A 6,000-nucleotide genomic window follows, 5' to 3' on the forward strand; every position below is an offset into this window, starting at 1 on the left:
CAGAGTAGATGTGATTCTCTTCAGTCATTAGCTCCAATAATTTGAGAGGAAATGCGACATGGACTCATCGACTCATCAAGGACAGTTCTTTGCAGTTTAACCATGAGAGAGAATGTCCAAAGAAGAATGGCTTAATGATGGCAGAGAGAAGGAATGTGTGAGATGTATAAAAGTCTGCAGAGGCTGTTAAATCTCTTAGCTGAATCTTTTCCTGGTGAGCCAGGAGAAAAATGGCAATTCACAACCTATAGCTACCAGTTTTGAATGAAGGCTTGGTGGGGAGGATATCAAGCTTATTTCTTCAATCACACACACACGCACACCCTCACAACACACACATCCTCCATGTTATACCTACTTAGGATTTGAGGTTGTCAGCACATCAGGCCACCCAAACCCCTGACTGAGGGGCATCACGTTTCCGTTCTCTTGAGGGAACTTTTTTTTTTTTGCCCTCTAGGTATGGTGCCCCCATCAGGTTGACCTGTGTTACTGCAGAAAATCAGCATACTTATTTATTATTCACTCATTGTTCTGTCTGCTGGAGTGTGAAATAGTAGCTCTGAGAAGAACCTCTAAAATGTAGAGCAGGTGTCTCAGGAAGGCTTAAACGTTTATACCCATAAGTTGACTTACTGCACACAACAAAGTAGAGACTGAGAACATTTCTGACACAAGATTTTGTAAATGTAACATTTGTGCCAGTAAAAATGCTTTGGCTTTTCTTTTTTTCCCCTTCCTACCTACCTGTCAGTAAGTCTAATTGACCTCTGTCTCTTTAAGAAGTTCCTACTCTTCCCTACACTCCACCTTCAGCATGTATCACAACAATACTCCTCCATTATGCTGTTCATAACCGTTCTTCAGAGTGCTGCAGTTAGCTCACCAGGAGTTTAGTAATTGCTGCTGCCACTAGTCTGGAGGAGCTGAGTGGCGGGGACAACTGGTGAGTGAAAGTTTGACTCTTTAGGCTCCCAAACGACTCTTAATTTGCAGAATCATATATTAGCTTAAGTTGGCACTTAAGTTGAGTTTTTTTTTGTTAATAAATTCTTCTGTAGTCTGTGTTTTTCCGAGGAGTCTTATAATTGCATAATTTTATGAATTTACAAAAGCAGGCACGCTGGCTTTTGTATAATATTTGAATTAAACTTTTATTTACTTGACACTAAATGAATTTAAGATAACAGCTCAAACAAATCTACCCAACAGGTACATAAAAATAATTTATTATTGTTTAATATTATTATTGCATAATCTCTTTAAACTGTATCCAGCTGCTGCTTTGTTTACAGGTGTCAGTTATATTTATGTTGTTTTGCGACACAATCTTTTCCTTACATTGTCTACTGACTGAGGGAGAGGACAGATTCTCCACCTGACTGTTGAATCTGTCCCCTGCTCTGTTTTCATATGATCGCACCTCCTCATGTGTTTGGCCACAAGGCCGTCATGATGTCAATCAAAACAGACTTCTGTTGTAAGCAGGGCAGAGCCACCGAGAGTGAGAGCTGAGCAGCAAAAAGTAGGAAGCCGGTTCTGAGGACAAATACATGAACCATCACTATTGAGGACTGCAGATCCACAGAACTTTGGGTAAATAGGCGGCAAGCGTTTAGGCACCCAGAGTGATAGGAGATTCAATGATTCCTCAAACTTGCATGAACAGTCCAGATATGGTTTTAATGAAGGAATAACATAACATGATGTAAAAAGTTAATTTTACATAACACCTTTAAATGGGAGATTTTCTTTCCAAGCTGACAGTATTCTTAGGTATGAAGTATTTTTAAATACTGTACAGTCACATAGTTGCAGCTTGATTGGTGTTTGACGTTAGCTTGATTTAGATCAGCTGGCAAAAATCAACTGGTGAAGATGTTTCCAGGGAGAAAAAGGCTTGTTGGCTACCTTCATGCCCTATCAAAAACAGCAAAAGCACCTACAAAAAGTTTTCCAGAGCCATTAAAGTACATCAGCGTTTAATTTATCAGCTGCACCCCGCCGACCTGTGCCACCCTGCAGCTATGTTCTCTCAACATTCAGTTCTGCCCAGTCATCCTCCGGTTCTGCCCAGCACCTTTCCTGCTTTGCCCAGCCCCTCCAGCTGCCCTCCAGCTCCGCTCAGCTCAGCTCCTCAGGAGCCCATCAAACACTGGACTTTATCAAATCTTTGTAAGACGTTATGGGCGTGGCTGCAGAGAATGAATTGGAGAGAGCAACTGGTCTCACAACTCCTGCTCTCTTTGTTTATCTGAGTAATTTAAAAAGCACTTAGATAGCCGTAACATAAGTCTGGAGCTGTTATCAGTGATTCTTATTTGACGACGGCCATTTGGCCTGCAGAACCCTCACAGCTGAGAAAAAAAGTTATTTTTCATTTCTTGTGTAATGTTTATTCCTTTTTATTGATCCTTTTGTGAAATTTGTGTATTTCACAAAACTGATCTTTTTTCACATCACGCCAGTTTATATACAGCAGCAAATCGCTCATGTTGCCTTGGACAATACACAGCCTGCTCTACAAGACATCACACTTCATCACAAGTTGACTTTGTCATTCATGCAGAATACATAGTTCTGTAAAATCTGATACCACAATTTTCCATAAATTGGTGTTTTTTTCAACTATCAAAAAAGTTTTGTGCACAGGATTTAGAACAAACTTATAATCCAGAGAAACTCCTCATTACCTTAGATCAAAATCTAGTTTTAAACTTTTAATATTGGAGCAAGACCTAGAGAAACTCCTGTTAGTTTACAAATCTAGAACAAACTTAAGATGTACCATCTAGTTTATAAATTACAGACTACTTATTCTTAAACACAAGGAACCAATACTTAGTTTTAGATGGTTTTTTGCTTTTACTCTTTGCTTTGGTTTGTTGTTTTGTTTGTATTTCCTTGTAATTCATGTAAACCACTTTGAACTGCCTTGCTGCTGAAAATGTGCTACATAAATAAAAAGACCTTACTTTACCTTTGCAATGGGAATGAAGTTAATGACATGATAATCTAAATGGTTTCTTTGATAAGAAAAACTTTTATCAAAATTGATTAACAGAACTTGACTTTATTGTACAATTTGTACTTAATTTCTGATTCGACCATCTACATAATGAGTTTCTTCCTCTTGCATAAGTCTAAAGCAGTCTTAATAATAAAAATATAACTATTCAAATTACTCTTTTAATTGAACAAACAGCTCAAAGCATGTTAGATTTTGAAAAGAGAAGCTTTTAATTATTTTAGTAAATAAAAAATAGTTAAAATATCACTGTGCTGAATAAAGGCTGAATCAAAGGATGTGAATTAGAAAATGGCTTCAGTTTATCAGATGAAAGATTCGTCATTATGCTGGGATTTCACCTCACTGAGGTCTGAAGGACTTTTCATTGAGCTCCCTGAAGGTCCCACAACATCATTCCAGTCAGATTGAGGTCTGGACTTTAACTGGGCCATGTCAACACTGTAATCCTTGTTTTTCCTCGGCCGTTCTGTTGTAGATTTGCTGCTCTTATTGGGATCACTGTCTTGTTAATCACTAGTTTTGGATGCTGCAGCTTTCAAATGGCCCCATATTTGACTCAAAAATACCAGGAGTTTCTGTTCGACTGACTGACAAGAAAATCACACAAGATGATTTTACCTGGCCTGTGAAATGGAACCCCTGCTGTTTCTGCTTTTTTGTGTTTCAGCAATTCATAGTCGCAAACTGCAAGTGGTAATCAGGTTTTCAAGTTCCCTCAGTGTGGTTAAAATGCATCCCATTTATACTGATACAAACAACTGTGAACGCTAAAAAGGCACCAACTGAAGATTGTTGTTAAATTCCTGTCTTTTTCACCAGATCACTTGAGAATGATAAAGCGGATAAACACCGGCTCACTGAAAACATTTTTCATGGTGCAACAATAACTGACTAAACATGCACTTTTTTAATACAGTGAATCAATACTATCATTAATACCATTTGTTGTAGTTCAGATATTTTCTCTGCAAAGCTCTTTTTATCATTATTGATCAAATCTGTTTAGTGAAATGTTGCTGGTTCTGCAAGAGTTGGGTATCTATTACTTTTTTTTCTGTTTTCTGAAGGCAGAGCAAAGAAATAGATTCATATGCTGTTCATCCCTTGTTTTTCCTGCTGGTGCCTTTATCTGCAGAGCAACATGGAGACACAAACAACCAGGCTCACACCCACTCATATTGAGAGCCAATTTAAAGATATCAATTAACCTAACAGTCGTGTTTCTGGACTGCAGGACGAAGCCAGAGGACCAGGAGAGAACCAACACACACAAGAAGAACATGTAAACTCAATGCAGAAAGACACCAGTTATTTTTAAATATGAGAAATTATAATATAAATAAATTAGAAAACTACAAGCTATAGAAGCAGAAGAATAAAAAAATATATATAAAGCAAAACTGGGAAACTATTAACAAAAACACATTTATGGTGCATATCAGGTATTTCTTGACGTATTTATGAAACCATACCATGAACACGGTCTAATCACAGTTTACAATACACACCATGAAAGCAACAGCTGTCCATGGATCACATCATGAAAGCAAATTGCCTGCAAAGATAAAATAACCTTCCACCCATTTCCTTAAATATGTAAAATAAATGTTTCAGTAGCTTTTTTACTTTTTTGCAGTATAAAAAGTGCAGTAACGTTTTTTGTGCGTATTCCAAAAGGTAAACAGATGAAATCTTTCTTAACTCAGGTTGAATCTGAAGATGATCTCACTGAATCAGTCTGTCAGAAAGTTGACTCTTAAAATCCATGTCCATCTGTTACCTGCTTGAAGTGGCAACATTTTTAATCAGAATAACGCACATTGATATTATGCTTTATTTCTGCAAGCATACACTTAGGCATAAATTTAATATGGATTAAAGCTGTCTAATTGGCTTATATGGATTACATTTTATGGAAATATGCAAAGAATCCAGCACACAAAGGAAGTAAAATGATCAACACTAGTAGCAACAGTCTTTGGACTTTACAGCTCCCAGCAGAAATCTTTAACCTTCTGCTCTGTCACAGGAGGTGAAATTAGTTCCTGTTTGTTCTGTCAGTGCCTCCATTTGAACCCCACTGAGCATGTGTGGTAGGACAAGTCTGTCTGTGATTGAAGATGTTGATTTGGAACTGTTGAGGGACTAGAAAGGTGAGGTGGTAGACAGCAGCATTTATCCCTGCAAAAATGACAGGCGGGTAACCTTCAGTACCTGTCCACTGCAGATGTTTACACGCTTCAAACACAGAGCAGGTGGAGGAAATGATGGGTTACATGATGAGAAGAAGAAAAACAACAATGTTGTGTGCAGAAATAGTGCAGATTTCCCCATCTGGATAATGTATCAGTAGGACACAGACCTGCATTGGTTTCCCTGTGATAAATCACTTTGTACAGTCTTCTGTAGCCAACTATGGTGCTTCTCTAATCTGTGTAGACAGAGTCCAAACCAGCAGATTATAAACCCCCCCTCCAACCTGCCTCCCCTAAAGGCTTAGTGAAAGCTGCATGTCTCTGACTGGACCTCTGTGTTTCAACTGAACTCAGAATAAGGTGAATTCAGGCCCGTTCCTGTCTGTACGGTCTAAGATCCCGTTTGCACAGAGCAGGTTTTCAGTGGAACCATAACCTTTTTGTTTGCGATTCCTGCTCCTCGTTTTAACACGGCTCCAGAGATCAGAGCCTCTCACACTGATGCCTTTTGAAACCAGGTTTTGGAGTGAAACTTTGCGGGGACACGCCCTACAGTAGAGTGAAGTACTCAGAGCACATGTGCAGGATTTGTTTTACCCATGCACGGTCAAGTAGCAGGAAAAAACATGGCGGACAGCATTACAATGTGCTGTGCTACTTCACCTGTTCAGCTTAACACATCTTCTAATACAGGATATGTGTGTTACAGGGCACTTGGTTCGACTCACTTTGCTTTTGTAGACAGTCAACAGACTCGTGAGGTGAAGAATAGTT

The sequence above is a fragment of the Xiphophorus maculatus genome, chromosome 9 (genome assembly GCF_002775205.1).
Source record: "Xiphophorus maculatus strain JP 163 A chromosome 9, X_maculatus-5.0-male, whole genome shotgun sequence".
NCBI classification, from domain to species: domain Eukaryota; kingdom Metazoa; phylum Chordata; class Actinopteri; order Cyprinodontiformes; family Poeciliidae; genus Xiphophorus; species Xiphophorus maculatus.